Consider the following 15,544-nt stretch of genomic DNA (forward strand, 5'->3'; position numbering starts at 1 on the left):
TCTTCCTGACTCCAGGTCCAACACTCTACCCACACACCTAGCTGTCAGTGAACTCTGTGCCTCAGGTAACTACAACAGAGGACAGAAAGGTAGCAAGTAAGGAGGAGTATGCTGGGAGGACTAGCGATATGTCTGCTAACAGTAATGGGGAAGACGCCACAGGGCTGCAGAACAGAAAGGAATGGAGACAGGATATCAGGAGCAAACCAGTCTGGTATCTACCAATCAGTTTGTAAGCATTTATTAGGTGCCTGCTGTGTGCCACTGAAATAGGGGCTGGGGTTACAGAGACGAAAAGGAAATAATTCCTGCCCTCAAGGAGTGTACTTCCCAATGTGAGTTACAAGATTGTGCAAATGTGAGGAATGGGGGAATTGATCCTTGAACTGCCCTGCCTGAGTGCCTTCCCTTTTGGGGGACGCTCCTTCAACCCTGGAATAGTACAGTAAGTCTAGAGGACTGGGTAGGTCCCTGGGGAGGTGGTGCTCTTCAGAGGGGAAGGCTGTTTAATTGTCCAGGAATCTTAATGTTCTTCCCTTGAGAGGATGGCCTTAACCCCAGGGTAGAAGTGGAAGTCTGGAGGACTGTATCAGTCCTGGGAAGTGGAGACTTTCAGGAGAGGGGAAAAAGTTTTCAGCTCTTTATGGGACCAGGTGCAAGTCCTTTGTGGATTTTTTGGCTAGATTAAATAAAGCTTAGCTGTTTGATGTTTTGTTAGTCTGAGAGCCTCAATGAGAATAAAGAGTATTTTTCCCTTTTTTTGTGGAGACCCAAACATGACCCAGATTCTAATGTTCCTGGTGGAAATTTTGGGTGGAGACAAATGAGTCAAATACTAATGGTCCCAGAGAAAACCCTGGGTGGGGGGCATGGGTCAAAGAAAGACTGAATTAAAAGTCCCTAAGATAGAAGCTAGCATGTGTAAATCTGTATAAATCTGCTGAGCTATTTTCCTATGATCCTGGGCCATGGATTACATACAGTTAGTCATACATACATACATACATACATACATACATACATACATACATACAGTTCTCCTGACTCCGAATCCCATGCTTTTTCCACTGTACCATGCTGATGGGGCAATGCATTCAAAATTCACAGGTTCCCAAAGTGGGTGAAACCACCCCTTGGTGAGTGCTGGAACAATTCAGGGGGGTGATAGTAGCCTTAGGTGCAATTGGCGGGGGGTGGGGGGTGCACTGAATAAAAGTAAGGGGGCAGTGGAAGCATGAGGAAAAAAGAGAAGATAAAATTTTGAAAAACCATTTGTACATGTTTTATCTGTTGTATAACAGAGTTAAAGCTGTAGTGATTGCATTATTTTCTAAATAAATAGACAAAATGCAAGTTATAACCAATCTATTGGTCAAGTCTGCCGGAAGGTCTTCACGAGCAAGTGCTGGCAGGCTAGCTTGTTGTGCACTGCTAGGAAGTCCAGCTTGCACAGGCAGGGATATGTGCATATAATGACATGCTTACAATATGATACTATATGGTTATATGATGCAATACTGCACCATCAAAATTTCAATGCAGGAAAACCCCCACAAATTTACAATAAATTATTAAATTTAAGATGCATCATTTAAAAAAAATATTTTTTTTGAAATGAAACAAACTTTTAAAAAAATGTTAAAGGGTTAAAGAAAGTAGATTTCTAGGGGGGTGCTGAGTAACTTTTTTTTTTAAAAAAGGAGGCAGTAGGCCCAGTAAGTTTGGGAACCTCTGTTTCAAATCAACTGATTAATGAACATTTGAGTGACTGATGTGAGCAAGGTATTATGGAGGATACAAAGAATGAGAAAATGTGGTTCCTGCCCAATAGGAGCTTACAGTTTAGTTGGGGGTGGGGCTAGAATATACTACATAGACACACAGATGTGTGAGCTGGAAGAGATGTCGGAGATTAGCTCAAACTACTAATTTTACATACATGAAAATGTGACTTTTCTACAGTCACAGAGTGACTAAGTAACGCCAAGTAGCAAATGCTAAGTGCCACGAGAGGCATCATGCTATAGTGGGACAAATAGTGGACTTGATGTTAGAAGACGTGGGTCTGAGTTCCTGATTTGCCACTTCTGTTGTTGTTGTTTATCAGTTGTGTCTGATTCTTCATCACCCCATTTGGGGTTTTCCTGACAGAGATACTAGAATGGGTTGTCATCTCCTCCAGCTCATTTTACAGATGAAGAAACTGAGGCAAACAGGGTTAAGTGACTTACCCAGGGTCACCCAGACAGTAAGTGTCTGAGGCTGGATTTGAACTCAGAAAGAGGAGTTTTCCTGACTCCAGGGCTGGTACTCTGTTCACTGCATCATCTAGCTGCCCTGATTTTTCACCTACTGTATGGCTACAGGTAAGTCACTCCTCCTCTGTGAAGCTCGGTTTCCTCATCCTCAAATGGGGATAATAATCTCTGTCTCAGCTACTTAGCAGGGGTGTTGTGAGAAAAGTATGAGTGAGAGCTGCTATATCATTCCATGAGAGGCCTAGAAAAGCCCATGTTCTACACCTGGCTATTTCTCGGCAGGAGGAGCACAAGCTCCTTTTGCTCATCTGTGGACACATGAGCTGAGCTGAATGGTTTAAGGATTGGTCTCTGAATCAGGACAAAATTTTCCTAGAACACTTTTTGGATTTTTCATCTGTCCCCATCACCCCTGACCTTGTTATATTTGCCTCCGTTTGTCATATACTTCCCTGTCCAGTGGAATGTAAACTCTTTGAGGGCAAGGACTATATGGTATTTTAGCTCTGAATCTCCAAGTTTCTTTTATATGGTAGGTGCAAAATCCAGCCTTTTCTCAGTTCTCATTCTCCTTGACCTCTCTGCAGCATTGGACACTGCCGACCACTTCCTACTCCTGGAAATTCTCCTTAAAAACAGGGACTGGTTTGCTTTCGACTTTTTATCCCCAGCACCTACCCACAAGAGTGCTGAGAGCACAGCAGAGATTTAAGTACTTGAATTTCTTTGAATTCTGCCTTCAAACCACCCTTCTTTTGAACATTCCTATTTCTGGTAAGGCATCACCAATTTCTTTTGAGTCATCCAACCTGAGTTATCAATCGATCAATCAGCATTTATTAAGTGCCTATTGCGTGCCACACCCTGAACTAGGCACTGAGGATACACGTACAAAGAAAGAAACATCCCATTAGAATGGGAGAAACAACACAGATACATACACGAAGACGTTTGGGACATCCTGCACATACATACATACATTTAAATAAATATAAAGTTAACAAAAACACACATAAATTAGTTAAACACAAAGCAGTTTGGGAGGGAGGGCACTACCAGTTGGGAGGACCAAGAAAGGCTTCATGGAGAAGATGGTATTGAGGTGTATCTTAAAGGAAGACAAGGATTCTTTGAAGTTGCAGTAAGGAGGGAGTGTGTTCCAGGATGTGGGATGGCTAGTGCAAAGACACAGAGATAGGAGATAGAGGGCTGTGTGTCAGGAACAGGACAGTTTGGCTGGATTGCAAAATGTGGGAGGGGGAATGGTGTCTGATGAGGCTGTAAAGCTTAGGGGCTGGGTTGCATAGGGCTTTAAAAGCTAAAAAAAAAAAAAAGTTAATATTTTATCTTAGAGGCAATCCTGAACTCTTCATTTTCTCTCATTCCCTACATATCCAAGTCCTGTTGACCATCCTGCCACAACATCTCACAGATGTCCCCTTTTCACCCTTCACAGAGCCCTCACTCCTTTTTGGGACCTCTCTCTGGGGTATTATATCACCTCCTGGCCCAAACTATTACCCTGGCCTCCTAGTTGGTCCCCCTGTCTGGTCTCTCTCTTCTCCAGTCTCCCCTGCACATGGCTACCAAATTGGCATTCTTAAAACCAAGGTGTGATCATGTCAATCCCTTGCTTCAAAAGCTTTGGGGGCTCCCTATTGCTCCTATGCAGAAATAGAAGCTCCTTTAAAGCTGTTCCTAATTGATCTTTCCAGACTGGATTCACATCACTCTATCTCATCTTTGTTCCAGCCAGACTGGCCTAGGGGCTGTAGCTCCCTGCACATGTTCCACTATATCCCACTTGCATGCTCTGACAGACCATGCCTGCTCTCCCTCCTGACCTCCACCTCTTGGAATCCTTCGCACCCTTCAAGCCTCAGCTCGAGTTTAATCTCCTTAAATAACTTTGTGTTTATTTTGTATTCATTTCTTTGTGAACATGTCATTCTCCATCTATTCCCCGTCTCCACATATTCCTCAAGGGGAGGGACCGTTGTCCTTTTGTCTTTGTTCCCTAATGCCTGGCACACAGTAGGTGCATGACAACTATTTGCTGAATTATACTGAATTGAATTAATAAGTATTTATTGAGCTGCACTGAACAATGACTTTGGCTGATTCAGGTGACTTTGGTTCTTCTGGTCCTGGGCTATCGCCTCAATTTCTTCTTCTGCAAAATGAAGGGGCTACCTCAGCTTTTGGCTCAATGACAACAACAACAGCTTAGATTAGATTAGAACACTTTGAGGTTTGCCAAGTGCTTTCCATATAACACTTCACCAGATCCTTAAGACATTTCGAGGAGGGAGGTATTGTAATTATCCCCATTTTACAGATGAGGAAACTACTCTCGTATCCCTTCAGCCCTACCCCCTATGGCTTTTCAGATGGGACTTCTGTTAGTGACAGTAAAACTGCTACTGCCCAAGTATCTGAGGGATCCTCAAGGTTAACAGTTGCATTTTTTGGGAGGGGGACATTAGGCATAGCAAGGGATGTGTTGTTTTTTAAATTTAAATAGAGCTGCAGGAGAAGCCAGAGCACACCCAGGAAGAAAGGCACGAGGTGACCTGAACTTCCTCACGCAACAGGTGTTCTAGAACCGGTTTCCCCAGAGCAGTTGTGAAACCTCCTTTCTTTCATATCTATAAAAACAGAATGGCCTATCATCTGGGAAGACTATGGTGCCACCTCTCTGAAAATACGGGGACGGACAAAATACCAAGAGAAGTCAGCAGCTGGGGCTCCTATTAATTGGACTGTGTTAGTATTTTTGCACAGTAGAAAAACAATTTGGTGGGAATTTGGGGCCTTCTTTGCTAACTGCAAAAAAGTTGATCTAGGTTCTGATCATGATGCCTCTCATGTGAGTCATCCTTCTTTCTTAGACCTCAGTTTCTTTATCTGTAAAATGAGGTGATTGGCCTCGATCACAAGTGTTAAAATCAAAACAGAAACTGATCTCTGTGGGCCCCATATTGACTTAGAAAATCATATTATCTATGTTGTATTTTTATTTATTCTGTTAAACATTTCCCAATTGTATTTTAATCTGGTTTAGGTTTCACTTGGGAATTTTGTGGGAGGAATAGGATTGCTGGCCTTGGGTTTGACACCTCTGGCTTAAACGACCTCCGAAGTCGCTTGCAGCTCCTGATCTATGATTCTACGATCAGTATTTCTTAAACTAATGTGGTCAAGGCACACTTTGTGACTTGAAAGATATTGACAGAATGCACAAATACTAAGTGGGGGAAGAATTATGAGTTAGAGGAATATAAACAAATTGAGGAGGGGTGGGGAATTTAATTTAAGCAAAATAGAAGAAACTATTTTTATACCAAAATATTTGCAGTATGTGTATATTTTTTGATAGCTACATAATTTCATGTATAATATTTTAGAGGCAGTCACAAAAGTCCTTCTCTTTAACACCAATATTGTTCCTCTAATGTTACATGGCTGCAAATTATGGAACATTATGATCTCTGAACAATAACAACCACAGGTGACTCAAAGGGTGATGGAATGATAGATGCATGGTGGCTGAAAGTAGGCTGTAGCAAATTATACATGAAAAGTGGTGTAAAAAACATTATCGAGGACATGTATGACCAGAAAAGCAGGAGGGCTGGCCATACAGCAAGAGTGAGAGGTAGCTCTAGCATATAAGTGGGCCTCTAATGGATTGGGTACCCCCTTTATGGAGCATTTAAAGGATGATGTGGACAAAAATAACATAACGTCAAAAGGTATGGCTTAGTTGCCTTATTGGAAGGACTCCTCATTGAGGCATAAGAGCTACAAACACTGCTAACAGAAGAAGTTTTCTTCTAAGTTTTCATTCACATAATGCAGGATAGCAGGCCTGGGAGAACAGAGCCTGGGAAATGATGTACTAGATGATCTCTAAGGCCTGATCTCACCATAATAGTCTGTGCTCTAAGGGCCCTTCAAGCTCTGATATTCTAGGTGCTTGGTATCAAGGTCCTTTCCAGCTCTGACGCTATACATCCTAAGAACTAGCTTGGACATTCTTCGTTCTAAGATTCCCATCCACCGCTGTTATTCCATGCTTGTCTCCATAATTCAAAGCCTACACGGATGGCATTTACGGAAAGGAGGCTCTGGGCCAAGACTTTTTTGGCTCTCACTACCTCTACTATGCTCCTCAACTGGATTAAGACACAGTAATAGGTCAAGTCACTGACCTGCGGCAAGTGGGACATCTGCAAGCTCAGAGGGATTTTTGGCTGAAGCGGTTCTTGTGTAAAAGGGCAGCATTCTATGAATCCTTTGAGGTCCCTGGGTCCCTGTAACATTTTTTAAGCATCCCTTGTTGAATTAACACAATCTCTTGCATGACTCGTGGACAGTCGTGTCTCCCCCACCTCCATTATTTTCATGATGGCCCTGCTTTAATATTCAGAGACCTGTGGAATTTACACCCAGATCTCTACATTTTTGCTATTATAGACAACAAATATTAAAAAGTAAAAGATTAATGACTTGTATATGGGAGCTTTCACCCAAATTGTCACTTTTACTGGGGTAAATTCTACCAGTAATAATAGTAATCATGATTCTATATTGCTTTAAAGTTTTTAAAGCCCTCATAGGATCAAAGAACATCAAATATCTAATTTGAAAAGGATTTTAGAATATATAAAACTAGAGCAGGAAGAGACCTTGGAACATGAAAAATCAGAGCTAGGAGGGCTTTTAGAACTCAGTATTAGAACCCAAAGGAGCTAAAGTCCAGCCTTGATTTTACAGATGTGGAAACAAACTCAGAGAGAGATGACTTGCCCAAAGATCCCCCTCACAAACTGATGACCACTGAAATTAGAACCCAAGTTTTCTAATTCCTGGTCCAATGCTCTTTCCATTACACCGTCAGAGTCCTGGCTCAAAATCAGATGTTGCACTTGTCAAAAAAAAAAAAGCATGAATTCTATTATTAATGAGAACACCTTATGTTTACAGAGCATAGTCCTCACAATGACCCAGTGAGGAAGGTAGTACATTATGATTTCCATTTTAAAAATGAGGGAACTAAGGCTCAGAAAGGTTAAGTGACTTGCAGAGCGGCGGCTCAAAGTTCTCTCAGGCCAATTCTCTTCCCACTCTATCAGTGCATCTTTCAATGATGAATCCAAACTTGCCAAGCAGCCTAAGCCAGGTAATAACTATAGGCTTCATTTACAAATTCTCCTCTTATTAACTTGTGGGTTTCCTGGTTTAGCTCTCAAGCTGTTTGTTGCCTGTATGACCTTCAAGTTACTTCTCCTCTCTGGATCTCAGTTTCCATTGGATTCAATGATTTCTAGGATTTTTTTTCTTATTCTAATTCCTGTGATCCCCTGGACTCCCTGGCATGTCAGCAGCAGGTGCTTTTTTGGGTAACTGACCACATTCCTGGCTCTCTGTCTGACACCCATCAAGAAAGTTTGTTGTTTCTGAATGGGACCGATGGAACACGTCATTAGTAACTGGAGGCTATATGTACCCATGACAGGTTATGGATCACCAAGTCTTAGTATGGGGTAAATATGGTCAATGGAGTGACTCTGAAAAGCCAAAATAAACTTGAAAGATCATTCAGTAGAATGTAAATATCACCTAGTGTAAGAGCCTTTTAAGGAACTTCGGGACAAAGAAGCAAAGCTTTGATAATCCTGTACAATTACTTGGATACAAACTGCAACGTCAGTCAGTCAGTGATGTATCTTAAGTAGTCACTGATCACAAGGCACAGGTTACGTTTCGTAGGAAGACAATATTACTACCATTCATTCAAGAAATAATATGTTAAATGCCTCCTGTGTGCAGAGCCCTGGAATGGGAACTGGAAGAGATACAAAGTTGAGAGAACTGACTTCATGGAACTCACAGTCTAACTAGTTGGGGGAATATGGCACATAACACAGATTATGATCATCACATAGAAGTACATTAAAGAAGTGAAGAACAAAGTGCCATCTGAAGTTTGGGAGAAAGTTTAATAGCTAGGGGAATCAGGAAAGGCTCTTGGGAGAGGTAGAATGGGAGGTAGGTTTTAAAGGCTAAGCAGGAATTCAACAGGCAAAGATGAAGGAAGACTTTCCAGATCCAGGGAATGACGTGGGCAAAAGGCCAGAAGCATGTGACCTTGGGGAGCATAGAGCAGTCTGGTTTGGCTGGAGTGTAGAACACAAGGAGAGAAGCACAGTAATAGAGAGAAGGTTGGAAAGGTAGGCTGCTGATGCCAGACGGGGAAAGGCTTTGAATGTCCAGCAGAGAGCTTTACTCAGCAGTCAATGAGGAGCCCCTGAAGATGTCTGAGCAGAGAAGAGACAGGACCAAATCTCTGAATACTTAAATATTTTAAAGATTGGTCATTCACTGACATGAAGCCTATCTCAACTGATGTAAGATCAAAATCCCCCTAAAATTTAGGAGATGGTCTTTCTAACTCATGGCCAAAAATTTCATTATTCTACATCCAAGCTAGTGATGGGCCCCTCTTAGTGAGACTGGTGCTACTTGAACTGTAGACATGAACCCATCTCCAGGCCTCTACTGTACACATCAGGTTACTGTGGCAGTGATGTGAGGGATGCAGGAGAGGAGAAAGTAAGGAGCAGAATATCTGTTAGGAGGTTACTACAATAGTCCAGCAAGGTTTTAATTAAGGTCAGCATTGGGGTGCTAAGAGGAATAGAGAGGAAGGAAGGAAGGACTGTGAGAGATGCTGAGCAGGTTACCAGCCAGACTGATTACTAACACCATCATTTTGCTAAATAGTTCTTTACAGTTTAAAATGCTTTCACATCTTATACTTAATTTTACCTTTATAAGCTTGTAAAATAGTAGGTAAGGCAAATATTATTTTACACATGAGGAAACTGAGGCTTAGATGCAACATGGCTAGGGGTAGACCTCAAATCTGGGTCTTTCTGATTTCAAGTCCAATAATCTTTCCATTTAACTCTCTAAGCCTCAGTTTCCTCACTTGTAAGATAGGAATAATTCTTATGCTACTTACCTTACAGGTTTGCTCTAAGGAAACTTTCTACTTTGTAGAAAGCACTTTAAAGTGTCATTGAAATTTGAATTGTTATGGTTCCTATTACTACTGCTACTGCAGTAAGCAGGCAGTGGTCCAGAACACTGAAGAGAACACTACTCCTGTGATTTCATGAGGCCAAAATAGAGGAAAAGACAAGAGAAAAGAGGATGTTGGAAAACTGTTAAGATTGTACGCATACATTGTATTCAGTCAGTGCAGAGCTGCCTGTGGTTTCAGAGCAGCCAGTCATACCTCACACTCCCAGGAGTCACTGAGCTCAGCTCCCACTTTGGAGACTTTAACCAGAACAACCACATTTAGAGGTCAAAATTCCCCAGCTCCTTGGCCTCCGGGGCAAGTCGGGTATTACTAGAAACAGCCTTGGACTTGGAGTCCAAGAATAACTTGGGTTAAAGTCCCCAGTTCTGGCTCTTAATGCTTGTGTTAGTTACCCTGTAAGGCAAGGCAATTCATTCCTCTGGACCTCACTTCCCTCATCTGTAAAATGGGGGCTTTACATGTCACTAAATTACCTCATAGCATTGTTATGGGGAAAATGCTCTGTAAACTGTAAAGTGCTGTAGAAATGGAAACAGCCAGAAGCCCCAGTTCTAGTTTCAGCATGTCTATGAACAGGTTTACTAGCTGTGTGACCTCTGGCAAGTCACTTGCCTTCCCTGAAACCTAGTTACTCCTCTGCAGAGTGAAGGGGTTGGGCTCAAGAGAGATTTCGAAGGCCCATGCGAGCTCTGACATCCCATGTTCTTGAGGGTGCTCTCAGCCCCTATGGGCTACGTTCTGAGGGCCTTGCCCAGCTCAGACATTCTAGGCTTCTGTGACATTCTACAATGGAATGCTCAAAGAAGGGGGTTTGTGTGGGGCACTCTGTTTTTTCTGGATAAGTAAGAAGAAAAGCAGCCATGTTTTTTTGTTTTTTTTTTATTCCAGTCCTTGGTCTGAAAATATTTTTAAAACAACTGAGAACCTTTTCTTGCTTTAGCTAAGGTACAATCCTAACCAGGGAACCTGATTTTTTCTTCAATGACCACAGCAATTGCAGAGCTAGGGATTCATCGCTCCTAACATCAGTGACTACTGTCAGCCACTATCAAAACAGAAGGCACGGGAGATTAAGCCAGACTGTGCCCAGAGCCCAGGACTGAGCCCTCATAACAAAGATTCAAAGACAGAGGGAGAAAAGGAGTTCAGCAAAGCCAACCATGTCTGACAGCAAGGGCAATATTCCACACCCATAGATGTCCCTCTGCAAAGAAGGGAGGGAGGTACATTTTCTCAACTCTTTTCCAGGGCCCAAACCAGTTATTTTAATTATACAGAGTTCAGTTTCCATCTTTTTTTATTCTTTCCATTTATATTTTGTAATCATGGTGTTACATAGTTTTTCTCCTTCTTTCTTCATTCTTCATTAGTTCATATAAGTCTTCTCAAGTTTCTCTGAATTTTTCAGTCATCATTTCTTTGGGAAGTAATAATTTGTTAGCTCATTACACTACACTTTATTTAGCCATTCTCCAATTGATGGCTACCTATTTTGTTTCCTATGCTTTGCTAAATCATGGTGCTGTCTTTAACCAGTTTCATCCTCTCAGCCCAGAGTAGTCTTCCTCTTAGCAATGGAGCAGAGAGCCTTATCCATCACTTCCTATCAACCTGCAGAAGGGATGGACAACATGCAGAGGGCTGGTTTGTGTATCTAGGCTATGGAAGCATATGATATTGGAGCTGCTACATTAGGCCCTTGGTACACAGGACACAGGGTGTTTGAAATGGAACATCATAATGCTGCCAATAATAACTCAAAAATTAATTAACATTTTAAAATTTAAAAGTCTTATCTACAAATCTTAAAACTTAGAACACAGAAATAGTACAGTTGGGAGGCACTGGGCATAAAGAACGTCAGAGCCAGCCACACTCTTAGCATGTACAGAATGTCCAATTTGCAAGGTTTAGTTTAGAACGTTGACTGCCTAAGCCGGCAGGACCTCAGAGGTTAACTAAGCCAAATCCAACCTCCTTATTTTATAGGTGAAGAAAGAGAGCCTTAGTATATCTATTCCTGCTACTTATGGTAAATCTCTGTAAAGATTTCTCAATATAACATTTATGTCTCTTCTCCTCAGGCAATATCAGTTTTGCAATGCTGATGTAAGGCTTTTGTGGCATTGAAAACTGCTTCCTTCCCTGCAAGTCAGCATGAGCAATGCGGTCTGTCAGTGCTGAAGGTATTGGGATGAACCCAAGCGAATGAAGATAGCAAATCATGATTTAGTCCCCTTGTTTCAAATGGAGAATCTTAACACGGCTGGCACTGGATCTTTCCCAGAGCTCATCCCATCATCTCACCTGCAGAGGCAAGATTAGCAGAATAAGTGAAAAGATGACATATCTTGGAGAAAAGAGCAGTTTGGCCATTAGTAGCTTGAGAGATTTGGATCACAGAATATCAGACCTGCAATGGGATCTTTGGGGTCACCTAAGTAGAACCCTTTCATTTTTACAAAGGAAGAAACAGAGGCATGGAGAAAAGAAATGACTCACCCAAGGTTATACACAGAGTAAGGCAATGGCAGAGCTGCTACTTTAGGGTCCCTTGTATTCATAACATCATCTCTTCTAAAGGCTCTAGCTTTGAAATCCTATTTTCTAAGGGGTCTTCCATTCTAACATTTTATGGTTTGCATTTGAAAATTTCTTCTCTTCTACAGAGAATCTAGAACTTAGGTATCTTGACTTCTAGCTCAGTGCTCTTTCTACTCAGTTGGAGCTTCCCCTGATGTTTCAGCAGCAACAAATGCATTTAATTTGGGTTCTAGGGAGACCTCTTCCCCCTTTGGTGATCTAAACCTTCAAAGGCAGCACCTAAATTGGAGAATGAAACTGCCACCTCAGAGGTATGCATCCTGAGGAGCCAGAGAAACCCAACCTGCCTTGACATGTTTCAGCTGGAAAAACAAAGGTTTAGCCATATGGCTCCAATTGTAGGACGGCCCCCTGGGGCCTTCTCCAGAAAGGCTTGTAAGGGCAAATCTTCCTCACAGTTTAGGCACAAGGTACAAACTCCACCCAAAAGGGTGATTTCCAGCCAGTCAGGAAATTATTACAGTAAAAAACAAAAATGCTGGTGATCCCCCTGGTCTCTGAATTCCTGGCATATTTCTCATAGTTGGGAGCAAGCCACTCCCAAACTGCTAGATAAACTGACATCTGAGCAACTGCTGGAGCTGTTTTTTTCCCCAAAAGAAAAGAAAGAATGCAATTTCAACGGATGTTTCGGCAAGTTGGCTGATCTGGGTGCGTAAAGGAAAAAGAATGTGAACTATGCAGCCTGCGATGCTGAGGCAATAGTTTCATTGCTCAAATCCCTGAAACTGAACTAAGTGACAGTCGCCAAGACATAGTCTTCTTATTACAGGAGCCAAAGGGAACTGACTTGGGCAGGATGGGTGGGGAATCCCTCCCTTGCCTCATTTTCTCTATCTGCAAAATGAAGCTCCTTCTCCCTCTGCTAGTCTCTGCTCTGAGGCTCCTTTCAGCTCTGACTCTGGTGTAGGCAAGTCATGATCTCCCCTCTGATCCTCACTCTTCCCATCTGTAAAATGAAGATAATACAACTAGTCTTACCTGCTTCCCGGGGTTGTGGTGAAGAAAGTATTTATAATCTGTAAAGGACTAGAGAAAGGTAATCTATCATTATTGTTATTGCTAAGCTCCCCGACAGGGCTGACATCTATGATTTCTTGTCCATTTTGTTTACTAAGCGCCTATCATGTGCAAGGGGCAATGCCAGGGAAAGTAAGGAATGTAGGACAAAAAAGATCTGATCGTTGCTGCAATGACGCTTCCAGTCTAATCAGGAAGATTAGAAAAACCTCAAATGGAACTTGGTAAAAATAAACCATCAGCTTTGCGGAGATAACTTGGGACAACCTAATCACCCCCTTCTTTTGTACTTACAGCTTTGTGTGAGACATAACCTAAGATCACTTGTCACCCAAAAGCTTCAATCACATTTCCCAGACTTTGCTTGCCTATGAAGGAAAGTAATATAAATTCATGTAACAGAATGGGTTCAAACTCAATTAACCAGGCAAAACATTACCCAAGGTGTTCCAATTAATGGTATATAGGATTGTATTGTCATAGGATTGGAGAGTGAAATAAAGTAATACAGTTTCAGAATTGAGAGAGACAAGAGATCATCCAGTTGGCTTTCTTTCACTTTACAGATAGGGAAACTGAGGCCTGGAGAGGTCATATGACTTGTTCAAAGTCCCAAAGTTAAGTAAGAGGCAGAGACAGGACTAGAACCTATCTTCTGAATTTTAGGATCACAAAATTCCAGAACTGGAACCTAAATCATGAGTCCAATCTGCAACAATTCTGATAGCTTGCCCTCCAGTCACGGTGTGATTTCCAGTTCAGTATTCTTTCTATCCCACCAAACTTCTTGGACTTCACTGCGCCACCATAATGGAAAAGTAAATCTGCCCTAGGTAAATCTCTGGCTGCAGATGCCAGGTCTATGCTGATTTTTTGAAGAGCCTGCTCTTCTCAAATCTCCCAATTAAGGTAGACAATGAACTCCCAGCTGCTAGAGAAGCTGGAAAGGAATTTCCATGCAGTAATAGGCCCTATGAGCAAAATGTTCCTGACTATGAGTCAACCCCCATTGGAAGGTGGGCTCAGAGAGGAAGTGGGGGAAAATCTGGCAAGTGAGTGTGCATCCTTTCGTTAGCTACAATGATTATCTTATGCTTTGTTGGCACAGAGAGAGGCTGGGAGGGTGATGGTATTGATGCCTGGTCTCTGGGAAAGACAAAAGCAGGCCCCGTCTTTCTTTAAAACTTCCTGAGCTAGTAGCCTTGCAGTTGAATGAGCTATTGAATTTTTTTCCTCCAAGTGCAGCAACCTCCCAACCCTCAAAAAAAAGGAAGGAAAAAAATCCCAACAGCTCAACATCGAGTTTCTATGGCTGGACAAACAATATTGAGTGAGAAAATGCAAGCTCTTTTCATGGCTGAGGGCTGTGTGACTGCCTGCCACTGAGCACTGGAAAGAGCTGTAGCCTGGAAGTCTAGGTCGTTGTCCTGGTTTTATGAACAACTTGCTACGTGGTTCTGGACAAGTCATTTGCCTGCCCTTGTTAAAGCTGACCACTGGTGACTTATGTAGGAGTTAAATAATACTTGCAAAAGATCAGGAAGCATCTCTAGGGTTTACCCAGTTCTGGGCGGGGACCTTAAGGATCTGGAAGCACAAGTGGTTCGGAGGGTCAAAGGATTTTAGAGCCAGGAGAGGACTTGGAGGTCATTTCATCCAATTCTTTCATTTTACAGATGAGGAAACTGATGCCTACAGAGGTCATAAGTTCCATGATCATGCAGGTAAGTAGCATAGCAGAACTGTTGTTCATCCTTTGGAAGAGGACCAATGACATCACAGGTGATGACTTGCACGTGAACTGGATTTAAGTGAGGCAGAGTTGCACAAAGTCATTGGCCTCACTCTCTCTTCTAGAGTCACAGCAGTACCATGGAAGACAAAAGTCAGTATGACTGGTGATGGCCTGGGATGAAGTGGATGACCTTGGCATCTCTGATATCTGACCAAGTTCTAAGTGCCACTTTGGAACAAATTGGATGTCTACTCCAAGCACATGAAGCACGGCAGCATTAGTCTAAAAGACTGACCCTAAATCTAATGGTCTCTTCAGACATCATTCTGCCCCTGGTGTGGTTATTCAATTCAATCCAGTAAGTATTTATTAAGTGCCCAGTATTTGTTTGGCACCATGCTAGGTGCTGGAGATACAAAGAGAAAGCAAAAAACAGTCCTTGCCACCAAGGAATTGATAAAATTCATAACTGCTGCTTTTCATAAGAAGTAAAAAGCTGGCTAAGTAGATGATGTTGAAGAATAGGATTCAGATTTTTGGATCATGGCTTAAGATAAAGGAAAGACAGGCTTTTGACTATATCTAGTGAGGCTATACAGAACATATTTGCTGGAAAACTTGCGGATCTAATCAAAAAAGTTTAAACTAAAAATGAAGGCAGAGGGAAAAAAGGGATTGCATAAAACTTCTAGGGCAGATACAGGCCACAGAAGGTAGAAGATCTGATATAGGAAGAACTACAATAAAAATGTCAAGTATTTCTGTGGCCACAATGTCAGCTATGGGATAGTAATAATATTCCTGGCCTCACAT

At 42.1% G+C, this 15,544-nt stretch overlaps 1 protein-coding gene across 3 annotated transcripts in view; it reads right to left on the minus strand.

Annotated features, from left to right (window-relative positions):
* Positions 1-15,544, minus strand: part of GNG7 (G protein subunit gamma 7) — a 364,198-nt gene that overhangs the window by 34,460 nt on the left and 314,194 nt on the right. The window contains exon 1 of one of the 3 annotated variants that reach the window (XM_036756417.1): positions 6,473-6,495. The exons of the other annotated variants lie outside the window; for them this stretch is intronic. The gene's annotated coding sequence lies outside the window, so the exon portion shown is untranslated. Of the gene's footprint in view, positions 1-6,472; positions 6,496-15,544 lie in introns of those variants that run through there. 3 annotated transcript variants of the gene reach the window in all.

This window comes from Trichosurus vulpecula, chromosome 1 (assembly GCF_011100635.1).
Source record: "Trichosurus vulpecula isolate mTriVul1 chromosome 1, mTriVul1.pri, whole genome shotgun sequence".
NCBI classification, from domain to species: Eukaryota; Metazoa; Chordata; class Mammalia; order Diprotodontia; family Phalangeridae; genus Trichosurus; species Trichosurus vulpecula.